Genomic DNA, 15,771 nt, shown 5'->3' with positions numbered 1-15,771 from the left:
ATATGGCCAATTCCAAAGAGTCCGCAGAATTTGCGATCAGGAAACAGACTATGTTGTCAAATCTGCTGAATTGGAGAATCGTTTCTTGAATCGGGGCTACAGCGTCCAGGTCCTGAAAGATGCAGGTATAAGGGCTGGATTACTTGACAGAGAGAACTTGTTGCGAAGGGGAGTGCCTCGTGATGCATCAGAGAGAGTGTATTTTGTTACAAAATACAGCACTGAAGCAGAGAACGTTAAAAGAATCATTAAAAATAATTGGGGAATCATCCAAAGTGATACGCTACTACGCCAAGTCTTTCCTGAGCCACCAGTCATAAGCTTTAAGAGATGTCCTACCCTAAAGGACAAATTAGTCCACAGTTATCTTCCGGGTGACTCTCAAAAAACTTGGCTTGGCCACAAACCCAAGGGCTCTTTTAAATGTAACCAGTGCAACCATTGCAGAAATATTGCACAGAAAAAGTATTTCGTTGATACAGCTTCCAAAATGGAGTATTACGTCAAGCATTTCATTAACTGCAAAACCACTCATGTCATCTATAGATTGGAATGTCCACAGTGCAAGGTGTTCTATATTGGACGGACAAAGAGACGCCTTCAAGATCGCCTAGCGGAACACAAGTACGCCATACGGGTAGGCAATGAAGACTACCCCATGGCAAGGCACTACAAGTCCTTACACCATGGCAACCCTGCCTCCCTACAAGCTATGGGTATTGATCATATCCCGGCCTCTATTAGAAAAGGGGACCGCCTTAAACAGTTAAACCAAATGGAAAGTTTTTGGATTTACAAACTACAGGCCACTAAATACCCGGGTTTGAATGAAGATATGGATTTCTCACCCTTCCTGTAGGGTTGTGATGGGTACATTTGCTGTCATCTAGTGGATATCTTTGCTCAATTGCCCTCAGCTATGTTTAGACTCTTGTTGTTCATGTTTTGCTGTGTTCTAGTGTACTATGGAATGTATTGCTTTCTTATTCTTGACACTTCGCCCAGACATATTTAAGGTTAGAACTACCTTTCTAAGTGTTCTGATACTTCTAGTTTGGAGTTACATTTTTATGATAACATAGCTACAGCATTTCACTTTAAAGTGTGTATACTATTGCTTACTAGGTGCGTCCAATCAATTTTAACCACTCCCCCTTCTAATTAGGGTTAATTGGAAAAGCTGTTAAACAGAGAACATTGTATTATTTCTTTGTACACCCTGATGAAGGCCATGCAGCCGAAACGCGTCGGTTTTTTAAAAACATTGTTTCTATTGAACATGCCATACTAATAAAGGCATTTTAATCAATTATATGAAGAGTGCCTTGGTCCTCCTTTCTTTTTGAAGACCAACTCAACCCTTTTACCAAAGAGCACCTTCTGTCTACCAACATTTACTATTGTGTACCTTAGTAGCGCTTCCCTTCCTCCTCTTTCTACTAAAATATATTTTATATTTGAGATTCTTCAAAGTAGCCACCCTTTGCCTTGATGACAGATTTGCATACTCTTCTATTACCACATATGCTGAGCACTTTTCCTTCACTCTGCGGTCCAACTCATCCCAAACCATTCAATTGGGTTGAGGTCGGGTGATTGTGGAGGTCAAGTCATCTGATGCAGCACTCCATCACTCTCCTTCTTGGTCAAATAGCCCTTACACAGCCTGGAGGTGTGTTGGGTCATTGTCCTGTTGAAAAGCAAATGATAGTCCCACTAAGCACAAACCAGATGTGATGGCATATCGCTGCAGAATGCTGTGGTAGCCATGCTGGTTAAGTGTGCCTTGAATTCTAAATAAATTACCTACAGTGTCACCAGCAAAGCACCCCCACACCATCACACCTCCTCCTCCATGCTTCCCAGTGGGAACCACACATCCGTTCACCTACTCTGTGATGTGGCGGTTGGAACCAAAAATATCACATTTGGACTCATCAGACCAAACGACAGATTTCCACCAGTCCAATGTCCATTGCTCATGTTTCTTGGCCCAAGCATGTCTCTAAATCTTATTGGTGTCCTGTAGTATTGGTTTCTTTGCAGCAATTCAACCATGAAGGCCTGATTCATGCATTCTCCTCTGAACAGTTGATGTTGAGATGTGTTTATAACTTGAACTCTGTGAAGCATTTATTTGGGCTGAAATCTGAGGCTGGTAACTCTAATGAACTTATCCTCTGCAGCAGAGGAAACTCTAGGTCTTCCTTTCCTGTGGCCAGTTTCCTCTTAGCGCTTTATGTTTTCTGCGACTGCACTTGAAGAAACTTTCAAAGTTCTTTAAAATGTCCTTATTAACTGACCTTCATGTCTTAAAGTAATGATGGACCGTCGTTTCTCTTTCCTTATTTGAGCTGTTCTTTCTATAATATGGACTTGGTATTTTACCAAATAGGGATATCTTCTGTATATCACTCCTACCTTGTCACAACACAACTGATTGGCTCAAACGCATTATGAAGGAAAGAAATTCCACAAATTAACTTTTAACAAGGCACACTTCTTAATTGAAATGCATTCCATGTGACTACCTCATGAAACTGGTTGAGAATCTCAAATATAAAATATATGTTGATTTGTTTTACACTTTTTTGTTACTACATGATTCCCGATGTGGTTTTGATGTCTTCACTATTATTCTACAATGTAGAAAATAGTAAAAATATAGAAAAACTTGAATGAGTAGATGTGTCCAAACTTTTGACTGGTACTATATGTATCCTTTGCCAATAAAGCCATTTGAATTGAATTTAATGGAATTGAGAGAGAGAGAGAGAGTGTCAATAAGGAGAGTAGGACGTGGGGGGAACTGGTAGCTGACAAGTGATGGCTATTCAGCAGCCTGTCTATTACCGTCTATTAGTGTCTATTACCGTCTATTACTGTCTATTAGTGTCTATTACCGTCTATTAGTGTCTATTAGTGTCTATCACCGTCTATTAGTGTCTATTAGTGTCTATTAGTGTCTATTACCATCTATCACCGTCTATTAGTGTCTATTAGTGTCTATTACCATCTATCAGTGTCTATTAGTGTCTATTAGTGTCTATTAGTGTCTATTAGTGTCTATCACCGTCTCTTACCGTCTATTAGTGTCTATTACCATCTATTAGAGTCTATTACCATCTATTAGAGTCTATTACCATCTATTAGAGTCTATTACCATCTATTAGAGTCTATTACCATCTATTAGAGTCTATTACCATCTATTAGAGTCTATTACCATCTATTAGAGTCTATTACCATCTATTAGTGTTGATTACCATCTATTAGAGTCTATTACCATCTATTAGATTCTATTGCCGTCTCTTACCATCTTTTACCATCTATTAGCGTCTATTACCATCTATTAGAGTCTATTACCATCTATTAGAGTCTATTACCATCTATTAGAGTCTATTACCATCTATTAGAGTCTATTACCATCTATTAGAGTCTATTACCATCTATTAGAGTCTATTACCATCTATTAGAGTCTATTACCATCTATTAGAGTCTATTACCATCTATTAGAGTCTATTACCATCTATTAGTGTTGATTACCATCTATTAGTGTTGATTACCATCTATTAGAGTCTATTAGTGTCTATTAGTTTCTTCTACCGTCTATTACTGTCTATTACACTCTGTTACAGTCTATTACTGTCTATTACACTCTGTTACAGTCTATTACTGTCTATTACACTCTGTTACAGTCTATTACTGTCTATTAGTGTCTATTAGTGTCTATTACTGTCTATTACTGTCTATTACTGTCTATTACTGTCTATTACTGTCTATTACACTCTGTTACAGTCTATTACTGTCTATTAGTGTCTATTAGTGTCTATTAGTGTCTATTACTGTCTATTACTGTCTATTACACTCTGTTACAGTCTATTACTGTCTATATGTGTGTATTATGTCTATTAGTTTCTATTACCGTCTATTACTATCTCTTACCATCTATCAACGTCTATTACCGTCTATGTGTGTGTATTACCGTCTATTAGTTTCTATTGCTGTCACTTACCGTCCTTTACCATCTATTAGCGTATATTACTGTCTATTAGTTTCTATTACCGTCTACTACACTCGGTTACAGTCTATTACCGTCTATTAGTGTCTATTAGTTTCTTATTGTCTATTACCGTCTATTACCATCTATCACCGTCTCTTACCGTCTATTACCATCTATTACTGTCTATTGCCGTCTATTAGTTTCTTAGTGTCTATTACGGTCAATTAGTGTCTATTGCCATCTATTAGTGTCTATTACCATCTATTACTGTCTATTACCATCTGTTAGTGTCTACTACTGTCTATTACCATCTGTTAGTGTCTATTACTGTCTATTACCATCTATTACCGTCTATTACCGTCTATTACTGTCTATTAGTGTCTATTAGTGTCTATTAGTGTCTATTACTGTCTATTACCATCTATTACTGTCTATTAGTGTCTATTACCGTCTATTACCGTCTATTACTGTCTATTAGTGTCTATTACCATCTATTATTGTCTATTAGTTGTCTTGTTTTGTACGCTTTGTACAAATAATAAAACGCAGAACTACAGGATGTTTCTTAACATAACTCTTTATTAACTAGCTACAACTACATGTTCGCCTATCTCCAACCACGATCAACTGACTATGCCCTAACCGTCTGGGTGGTCTTAACCAATCACTGAACAGTAGGATACGGCGGTAAAATGCATCCAATTATAATTCAGTATGTATTCACATATGAATATTACATCCCCCTTCTTTTAAAACAAAATACAAATGTTTACATATTCTAAGCTTTTCTTTTGAATACATGCTCTGTAGTTTGAACTCAAGGTAAGTAACCATTTATATTGCATAATACACCAACTGAATCAACATAGACTCTGAAACAATGATCCAACATACTGTTACTTTTAGAACAAGGGATTCTCAGCAACTCAGCTTTCACTGTAGAAATGACATCTTAACATTTCAAACAAATACAATACTAAAGCATTTCAAGTGAACTTTCAATAACAAGTTTACAGTCTGGAACTCTTTTAGGGCAGCGATCCGCCTACACCCTTTGACATTTCACAGGTCGAGGACAGCTCTGGGCTTGACCTCTCTTCCTGACCTTGTGCGATATGATGTTGAGCATGCTTCTGTGTCAGTCAACAGCTCTTGTGGTGTTGCAGGTAAGTATGGTGTATGTTGTGCTGTGTGTGTGTTTAGTCCATCACGTTCTCTTTCAGGGGAACAGTTCATCTCATCAGTGTGTTGTTCTTTTGTGTTCAGTAAGTGACGACGATTGCGGCGGTACACTGCTCCTTCTGCTGTGCGGACGTAATATGAACGTTCAGTGTCAGCTGGCTGGATGACGACTGCTGGTTTCCAGAGGCCATGCTCTTGGATTCTAACTGACTCTCCGTCGATCAGTGGTGGCAGTGGTCTAGCTGACCTGTCGTAGTATCGCTTTTGTTGTTGTTGTCTCTGTGCACGTTTTCCATGCATTTCATTGTAGCTGACGACCTCAGGTTGCAGCTGCTGGTTGGTGCTGGGAAGGGTTGAGCGAAGTCTGCGGCTCATCAACAGCTGGGCTGGTGATTTGAAGTTGTCAACTGGAGTGTTGCGGTATTCAAGGAGACTGAGGTAGGGGTCTCTCTTGTCTGCTTTTGCTTTGTCCATGAGTGATTTAGCAATCTGCACAGATTTTTCAGCAAGGCCATTACTTTGAGGGTAATGTGGGCTTGTGGTGACGTGTGAACTCCCATGCTTTTGTGAAGGATTCAAACTCATTTGATTTGTAACAGGGCCCATTGTCAGATATTAAAGTCTCTACAATGCCATGCCTGGCAAAGGCTGCTTTTAGCTTGTGTATCACAGCTGCAGATGTGGTACTGTGAAGCTTGTCGAGTTCGAAGTATCTGCTGTAGTAGTCCACTGTTACGATGTAGTCCTCGTTGTTCCAGATGAACAGATCGGTTGCCACGACCTGCCAGGGTCGGTCTGGGATACAGTGAGGTAACATTGGCTCTTTGGTGTTTGAGGGGCGTCTTTCAAGACAGATGGTGCATCTACCAACAATGTCCTCTATTTGTTTGCACATTCCAGGCCAAAACATAATGTCCCGTGCTCTCTGTTTGCACTTTTCCATGCCCATGTGTCCAGCATGGATCTTTGTCAAAATCTCTTCTCTGAGACTGGTAGGAATAATGATTTTCTCTCCTTTGAAAATGATTCCGTTGATCTGTGATAGTTCATCACGATGGTTCCAGAATTCTGAGACGCTCTGAGGGCATTTTCTCCTGGGAGGGCTGTGTCCGTCAGTGAGGCATCCGCACGGGCGGGCTGTGTCCGTCAGTGAGGCACCCGCAAGGGCTGTGTCCGTCAGTGAGGCATCCGCACGGGCTGTGTCCGTCTGTTCCGCACGGGCTGTGTCCGTCAGTGAGGCATCCGCACGGGCTGTGTCCGTCTGTGAGGCATCCGCACGGGTTGTGTCCGTCTGTGAGGCACCCGCACGGGCTGTGTCCGTCTGTGAGGCACCCGCACGGGCTGTGTCCGTCTGTGAGGCACCCGCACGGGCTGTGTCCGTCTGTGAGGCACCCGCACGGGCTGTGTCCGTCTGTGAGAGATTTGGAAGCGTAGCCGATGGGCTTTCCTTCTTGCAGTAGCACTGCACCTAGTCCATACTTCGACGCGTCCACTTGGAGTCTGAGCTCTTTGTTGGGGTCGTAGTAGGCAAGGATTGGTCCTGGTTCTCTCGTGATCAAGTCTTTCACATTCTGGAAAGCAATGTCGTGTTGCTTGTCCCAAAGAAACTCACTGGACTGCTTTAGCAGTTGACGCAGGGGTGCATTAGCATTGGAGAGGCTGGGTGCGAACTTGGATAAGTAGTTGACCATGCCAAGCACTGTTTCCAGCTCTGCACGGTTTTTTGGTGGCTCCATTTCTTTTATGGCTGAGATCTTCTGTGGATCTGGCTTGATTCCATTCGCTGTGAGAAGATGTCCGAAGTAGCTGACCTCTGTAGCGCCGACTGTGCTCTTCTCTGGGTTGAGCCGGACTCCTCTCTCGCGGGATCTTTGCAGCATCGCGCGGAGGTTTCGGTCGTGCTCCTCTTTGGTTCGACCATAGACAAGGATGTCATCCACAATTGCCACAACTCCGTCGAGGCCTTCGTACACTTCGTCGATCTTTCGCTGAAACTCGTCTTGGGCTGAGATAATCCCAAAAGGCAGGCGACGGAACCTGTAGCGTCCAAACGGTGTGTTGAATGTTGTAAGCTTAGATGACTCTTCTGTGAGCTTGATAGCCCAGTAGCCTGATCTAGCGTCCATGACGCTGAAGTAGTGTGCTCCCGCTAGCTTGTGTGTGATGCCATCTAGCGTCGGTAAAGGGTAATGGGGCCGTTTGATAGCCTTGTTCAAGTCTCTTGGGTCGAGGCATACTCGGAGCTTGCCTGTGCGTGGTTTCTCCACCACCACTAACGCGTTTACCCAGTCGGTTGGTTCTGTAACCTTGGTGACTATGTCAGATTGTTCCATGCTCTCCAACTCTTTCTTCAGACGGGCACGGAGAGCAAGGGGAATCTTTCTCGGGGGGTAGACCACAGGGGTTGCGTCTGGGTCAAGGTGAATGGTACATTCTCCTGGGAATAATCCTATTCCTGTAAAGACATCAGCAAACTCCTCCAGTACATTTCCTGTCTCTACTGGTGCTGTTACTGATAAAACTAGCTTGATGAGGTCCATGTCTAAACATGCTTTAAGACCTAGCACTGCAGGTGCTCTAGTGTCAACAACGTAAAAGTCCAACATCATGTCACTTTCCTTGTATTTGCATTTGAAAGTGCATGTGCCTTTTACTGGGAGCTGTTCACCACCATAACCAGTCAGTCTGCGCATGGTGGGCTGTAGCTCACACTCAGATGTCAAGCTGCGGTACTTATTCAGAGGAATAATGTTTACTTGTGCACCAGTGTCTAGTTTGAACTTTAGCTTTGTGCCTTGTGTTCCTATCTCAATGTCAGCAAAGGCTTGCTCTGTCTCTGATATGTGACTTTTTCCTGTCACTGAATCAATAAACAGTTCATCATCATTTGACTCTTTGATTGACATTTCATCTTCACTCACTGTGTGTACTGTTTTTCCACGGTAAGCTCTGCACACTTTTGCAAAGTGATTCCATTTACCACATTTAGTACACTGTTTGCCTTTAGCTGGGCAATTTCCTTGTTCGCCATGCACTTTGTATCCACAATATCCACATGTTTTGGGGCGTTTTGAGTCTGTGTCGCTCTGTTTTGGAGTTATGTCTCTCTCCGTTCTGAAACGCGCTCTCTGGGCACCGGAGGTGTGCTTTGATGTCTGCCTGACTGCGTGCACTGCTTGTTCACGTGATGCGCTCGTGCTGCGGCGCGAAATGGTTTTCATCTGAGCCTGTGCTAGCTCGTGAGATCTGGCTATGTCGATAGCTTTGTCCAGCGTTAGCTCAGACCCAACATTCAAAAGTTTCTCTCTCACTCGCGGTGAGTGTATTCCAAATACAATACGGTCCCTGACCATCTCATCCTTGTTTGCATAATCACAGTCTTTCACAAGCAGACGCAGCCCAGTCACAAACGGTTCAAAAGACTCGCTAGCTCCCTGTACTTTCTCATGGAATTTGTACCTAGCGAAAATTGTATTAGTCTTCGGCACAACATATGCTTCAAAACGATCGTAGTATGTTTTCAGTACCTTTGATTCAGCTTCGGTAAGTGTCCATGTGTTGTAAATATCTCTCCCTTTTTCACCGATCCAGAGGAGCAGGTAGCTACATTTTTCCTCTTCTCCTCTTTCCTTCAGAGGACCCGTGAACATTAGCTCCACATGCTGTTTGTACTTACGCCATGCATCGGGTAAGTTTGTAGACTCCCAGTCCATTCGAGGTGAAGGAACTCCAGAAAAATCCATCTTTTAAGACCATTTACTCTGACACCATGTCTTGTTTTGTACGCTTTGTACAAATAATAAAACGCAGAACTACAGGATGTTTCTTAACATAACTCTTTATTAACTAGCTACAACTACATGTTCGCCTATCTCCAACCACGATCAACTGACTATGCCCTAACCGTCTGGGTGGTCTTAACCAATCACTGAACAGTAGGATACGGCGGTAAAATGCATCCAATTATAATTCAGTATGTATTCACATATGAATATTACATTAGTGTCTATTACCGTCTATTACCGTCTATTACCGTCTATTAGTGTCTATTAGTGTCTATTACCATCTATTACCGTCTATTACTGTCTATTAGTGTCTATTAGTGTCTATTAGTGTCTATTACCATCTATTATTGTCTATTAGTGTCTATTACCATCTATTAGTGTCTATTACCATCTATTATTGTCTATTAGTGTCTATTACTGTCTATTAGTGTCTATTAGTGTCTATTACCATCTATTACTGTCTATTAGTGTCTGTTAGTGTTGATTAGCATCTATTACCGTCTGTTACTGTCTGTTACCGTCTATTACGTCTATAACAGTCTATTATCGTCTATTACCATCTATTGGTGTCTATTACCGTCTACCTTCGAGACGGTAATATTAGATTGTTCAATGTACGGTATATATATGAATGCACTGTCTTTGCATAAACACACATATACACACTTACAGACTGGAACAAATACTCAAACCCACCAACATTATTTTTCCCCCCTTCTTCAGCAAATGGGTTTTCAGTCACCTTAAAGGCTGTGGATAGGCTAATGATTAATGTCCTGTCAACCTGTATTAGACATATACACAACCCAGTCTAGTTGGAGAGGTGCCCAGAGAGAGGAGGAGGAAAAGGAGAGGGGGCCAGGGGGATGGATGGAGAGAGAGAGAGAGAGAGAGAGAGAGAGAGAATGAGAGAGATGAAGGAAGAACTGCACTCTTAGATAAGGGTTATTCGGCTGTCTCCATAGGAGAACCCTTCTGGTTAGAGGTAGAACTCTTTTTGGTTCCAGGTAGGGTTCTACGTGGAACCCAAAGCGGTTCTACCTGGAAACAAAAGGGTTCTACGTGCAACCAAAAAGGGTTCTTCAAAGGGTTATCCTATGGTGACAGCCAAAGAACCCTTTAAGGTTCTAGATAGCATTTTTTATAAGAGTGTAGGAAAGGTGAGTGAGAGGGAAGTCTACATGACGGAATAGAGTTAATACAATGAAAAACAGAGAGAAAGACAGGAAGGAAACTAAAGTCAGGGAGAGAGAGAGAGAGAGAGACAGTAGGGAAACTAAAGTCAGGGAGAGAGAGAGGGGGAGAGAGAGAAAGAGAGAGAGAGAGAGGAAACTAAAGTCAGGAAGATGGTGAGAGAGAGAGAGAGAGAGAGAGAGAGAGAGAGAGAGAGAGAGAGAGGAAACTAAAGTCAGGAAGATGGAGAGACAGAGAGAGAGAGAGAGAGAGAGAGAGAGAGAGAGAGAGAGAGAGAGAGAGAGAGAGAGAGAGAGAGAGAGAGAGAGGAAACTAAAGTCAGGAAGATGGAGAGACAGAGAGAGAGAGAGAGAGAGAGAGAGACGAGGCTGTGATCCTTATCTCCTCAGCTCTCTTCACGTCCATGTCACTCAAGCTAGTTATCATGGCAACAGCAGGATGAGTTTCCTGGTGTGTGACAGGTTTTGTCGAGTGTGACCGATTTGTCATGCCATCTGTGACTAAACCACTATCACTGCTCCGGCCGATCAACACACACACACACACACACATACACCACACACACACACACACACACACACACCACACACACACACACACACACACACACACACACACACACACACACACACCACACACACACAAACACACAGACACACACACAAACACACAGACACACACACAAACTGGAAGTTAGGAATTACACTGAGCTGGAGTCAGTTCGGATCCAACAGACAAAGCCTTGTCATGGTTACATTTCCAAGTGTGGCTTTGGGGAAACTGAACTCATTTCTGACCACAGATTGTCGGAGCTGTGATTCCTGGAAATTGGAGCTGTTAATAAATGAGTAACAGCAGAGTACTGTATGTCTCATCACAAATTCATAGAAATTAAGTGAGAGACGATGCATGTTCTTTACATACAAACACACACATACAGTCTACAGAATACACACAATACACAGCAGACACACATACATACATACACACACACACATACATACACACACACACACACACACACACACACACACACACACAATAGACACACACACTGATCTCTATGCAGGAACCTAAGGCTATAGTTGACTGCTGTGTTTAGCAGTGGTTCAGCTAGGCGATTATACTAAACAATACACAGCCATCTTGCTCAGACTCTGTTGAGTTTCCTGGGAAGAATCAGTGATGTGAACCTGTTTACTGCTGGAAAATAACAGTTACACAGCCCATAAATGTGTTCCCTTACTGCCCACTGGGGTAAAAACGTGGCCGTATTGAAATATGAAACGATGTAGTGTGAGATAGCTGTTGATCAATATGACATTAAATACACCGTCCTGCTTGTCTCTGTGGGAAGCTTTATTAATGCGTGAAACTAATTTTTGTTGGGTGTTTTACCAGGTTGATACAAACCTTCTAGTTTAGTTTATAAATGTTCCATTAAAGGAAGCATCCCCTGGTTTCAGTAGACTTTGTATCCCTAATTTACTCAAGTGTTTCCATTATTTTGGACGGAGCGGAATTTGCTCGAGTCAAAAACAAAATTGAAATATAACGTTATGGATAAAGTTTGGGATGACACAATTTCTTGTGTCCAACATCTAAAGACTTGCATGCAAAATCACACCAAAGGTTTTCTGGACCCTTCTATAGCATGCAATTTACATTAAAAAAAATAGACATTTGGTTGTAAGAAAGAAAACTCCTCGTTTAGCCCTGGATTTTTTTCTCTGTTTTAACCCTATCCAAAACCTCAAGCCTTAACTTAACCAGTCGGAATTAATGCCTAAACTTAACCCTTAACTTAACAGAGTCGGAATTAAAGCCGAACTTAACCATTAACTTAACAAAGTTGGAATTAATGTCTAAATTTAACCCTTAACAGAGTCAGAATTAAAAACCTAAACTTAACCCATAAGAGTCGGAATTCATGTCTAAACTTAACCGTAGGATTTGTCACAGAAAGTCTGGAAATGAAGTAAGTCAGTTTATTCGTCATAAATAGTAGTTTGTCCAAGTACGATGGGACATGAAGTCAGACTGTGATTGTGTGTGTGTGTGTGTGTGTGTGTGTGTGTGTGTGTGTGTGTGTGTGTGTGTGTGTGTGTGTGTGTGTGTGTGTGTGTGTGTGTGTGTGTGTGTGTGGTGTTTAGGAATATAGTGAGATGAACCCAGTAGCTGTTGATTGGTCTGCGCTGTGTTTGATCTTTGGACCTCTTGCTCTCCTCTACAGACTAAGGCAGCTCTCTAATGAGAGCAGATAGCAGACACACACACACACACACACACTCGCACACACACTCACACAGCTGCTGTGGTGTCTGCAGCTAAATTGGTTCCTGATTCACTTCCTGTCATTGGCAAAAACACAATTAATATGGATGGCCTTTAGAGTCTCTCATCAAAGCCAGCATGGGCACTTGGAGGGTAAGTCTCACATCTCTCTCTCTCCCACTCTTTCTCTCCCACTCTTTCTCACCCCTTCTCTCTCTCCCCCTCTCTCTCCCCCTCTCTTTCTCTTTCTCTCTCCCTCTCCCCCTCTCTCCCCTCTCTTTCTACCCCTTTCACCCCCCCTCTCTCTCTCCCTCTCTCCCTCTCTCTCTCTCTCTCTCTCTCCCTCTCATCCCCCTCTCTCTCTCTCCCTCTCCCTCTCACCCCCCCCCCCTCTCTCTCTCTGTCGCATACACACATGCAGAAGTTGAAAAAGGTGACCAAAGTAAGGAAGGAGAGCCAATGAATGGAGAGGGTTAGGGGATGGAAGTGGTAAGAGGAAGAAAGGTAAGAGAAGCTTGTGGAGGAGAGAGGTGGTGGGGGGTTGAAGAGAGGAGGAGAGAGGTGGTGGGGGGTTGAAGAGCGGAGGAGAGAGGTGGTGGGGGGTTGAAGAGAGGAGGAGAGAGGTGGTGGGGGGTTGAAGAGAGGAGGAGAGAGGTGGTGGGGGGTTGAAGAGAGGAGGAGAGAGGTGGTGGGGGGTTGAAGAGAGGAGGAGAGAGGTGTTGGGGGGTTGAAGAGAGGAGGAGAGAGGTGGTGGGGGGTTGAAGAGAGGAGGAGAGAGGTGGTGGGGGGTTGAAGAGAGGAGGAGAGAGGTGGTGGGGGGTTGAAGAGCGGAGGAGAGAGGTGGTGGGGGGGTTGAAGAGCGGAGGAGAGAGGTGGTGGGGGGTTGAAGAGAGGAGGAGAGAGGTGGTGGGGGGTTGAAGAGAGGAGGAGAGAGGTGTTGGGGGGTTGAAGAGAGGAGGAGAGATGTGGTGGGGGGTTGAAGAGAGGAGGAGAGTGGTGTTGGGGGGTTGAAGAGAGGAGGAGAGAGGTGGTGGGGGGTTGAAGAGAGGAGGAGAGAGGTGGTGGGGGGGTTGAAGAGAGGAGGAGAGAGGTGTTGGGGGGTTGAAGAGCGGAGAAGAGAGGTGGTGGGGGGTTTGAAGAGAGGAGAAGAGAGGTGGTGGGGGGTTGAAGAGAGGAGGAGAGAGGTGTTGGGGGGTTGAAGAGAGGAGGAGAGATGTGGTGGGGGGTTGAAGAGAGGAGGAGAGTGGTGTTGGGGGGTTGAAGAGAGGAGGAGAGAGGTGGTGGGGGGTTGAAGAGAGGAGGAGAGAGATGGTGGGGGGTTGAAGAGAGGAGGAGAGAGGTGTTGGGTGGTTGAAGAGAGGAGGAGAGAGGTGTTGGGGGGTTGAAGAGAGGAGGAGAGAGGTGGTGGGGGGTTGAAGAGAGGAGGAGAGAGGTGGTGGGGGGTTGAAGAGAGGAGGAGAGAGGTGTTGGGGGGTTGAAGAGAGGAGGAGAGAGGTGGTGGGGGGTTGAAGAGAGGAGGAGAGAGGTGGTGGGGGGTTTGAAGAGAGGAGGAGAGAGGTGGTGGGGGGGTTGAAGAGAGGAGGAGAGAGGTGGTGGGGGGGGTTGAAGAGCGGAGGAGAGAGGTGGTGGGGGGTTGAAGAGAGGAGGAGAGAGATGGTGGGGGGTTGAAGAGAGGAGGAGAGAGATGGTGGGGGGTTGAAGAGAGGAGGAGAGAGGTGGTGGGGGGTTGAAGAGAGGAGGAGAGATGTGGTGGGGGGTTTGAAGAGAGGAGGAGAGTGGTGTTGGGGGGTTGAAGAGAGGAGGAGAGATGTGGTGGGGGGTTGAAGAGAGGAGGAGAGAGGTGTTGGGGGGTTGAAGAGAGGAGGAGAGATGTGGTGGGGGGTTGAAGAGAGGAGGAGAGTGGTGTTGGGGGGGTTGAAGAGAGGAGGAGAGTGGTGTTGGGGGGGTTGAAGAGAGGAGAAGAGAAGTGGTGGGGGGTTGAATAGAGGAGGAGAGAGGTGGTGGGGGGTTGAAGAGAGGAGGAGAGAGGTGGTGGGGGGTTGAATAGAGGAGGAGAGAGGTGGTGGGGGGTTGAAGAGCGGAGGAGAGAGGTGGTGGGGGGTTGAAGAGAGGAGGAGAGAGGTGGTGGGGGGTTGAAGAGAGGAGGAGAGAGGTGGTGGGGGGTTGAAGAGAGGAGAAGAGTGGTGTTGGGGGGTTGAAGAGAGGAGGAGAGAGGTGGTGGGGGGTTGAAGAGAGGAGGAGAGAGGTGGTGGGGGGTTGAAGAGAGGAGGAGAGTGGTGTTGGGGGGGTTGAAGAGAGGAGGAGAGTGGTGTTGGGGGGGTTGAAGAGAGGAGGAGAGTGGTGGTGGGGGGTTGAAGAGAGGAGGAGAGTGGTGTTGGGGGGGTTGAAGAGAGGAGGAGAGAGGTGGTGGGGGGGTTGAAGAGAGGAGGAGAGTGCAGGAACTTTTAAAGAGAGTTAAGCGGGGAGAGGAGAAGTCAGGAGGTGAAACGGGGTGATGAAGAGGAGGGGAGATGTTTCTGAAATATTTAGTGTTCTTCATCCCTCCTTCCCTTTCCCTCATTCTCTTCAGACAAACGACTGAAGGTTCCCTCCTGAGTCGAGCCCCTACACTCTTTCATCACTTCGTAAATCATCCTCCAATCCAAGCTCTGCTTCTCCGTCAATTAGAGCCTGGTGAAAGCGAAGGAGCGAACGAACGGAGGAGAGGGCGGGAGAACTCACTACGGAGAGAGAGAAAAGAGAGAGAAGGCAGACAAGACAGTGTAACAAGGCCTCATAATGAGCAATGAGGATCTCAAGTTTCTCTTCTCTAGCTCTATACATCTTTGTCTCTCTCTGTCTCTGTGTGTGGGCTGGGGTGTGTGTGCCATGAGTTTAACAAGCAATTACAGGAGATACTGAGACACACACACTCTACCCAACTAACGACTACATCCCACTAACACACTGCCACTGATGTGTGACTCCACCATGTAGCTAACAGCACGTCTGACTGAATTCTATACCATGCTTCCACAAGTAGGCTATACTCTGTGTTCCAAAAGGGGACTGTCAGTACTGTACCACTAAACCAGAGAGCTCAGCTTCTACGATTCCTGGAGCGACGTCTAGTGGAGGCTCCTCAGAGGGACATCCGCGTTAGTGAATTTCATAAAATATCAAAATAGTGAAACATTAAAAAAGTTATTTATTTTTTAGATAAAACTATACAAAATATAATCACCTGTCACCAAATAATTGATTAAAACACACTATTTTGCAAAGAAGGTCTACAGTAGCCTCAGCAGCACTCTGTAGGGGAGCACCATGGTGTAGCCAGAGGACAGTTAGCTTCCA

The sequence above is a fragment of the Salmo trutta genome, chromosome 13, assembly GCF_901001165.1.
Source record: "Salmo trutta chromosome 13, fSalTru1.1, whole genome shotgun sequence".
In the NCBI taxonomy this organism is placed as follows: Eukaryota; Metazoa; Chordata; class Actinopteri; order Salmoniformes; family Salmonidae; genus Salmo; species Salmo trutta.
This window is presented reverse-complemented; position numbering follows the sequence as displayed.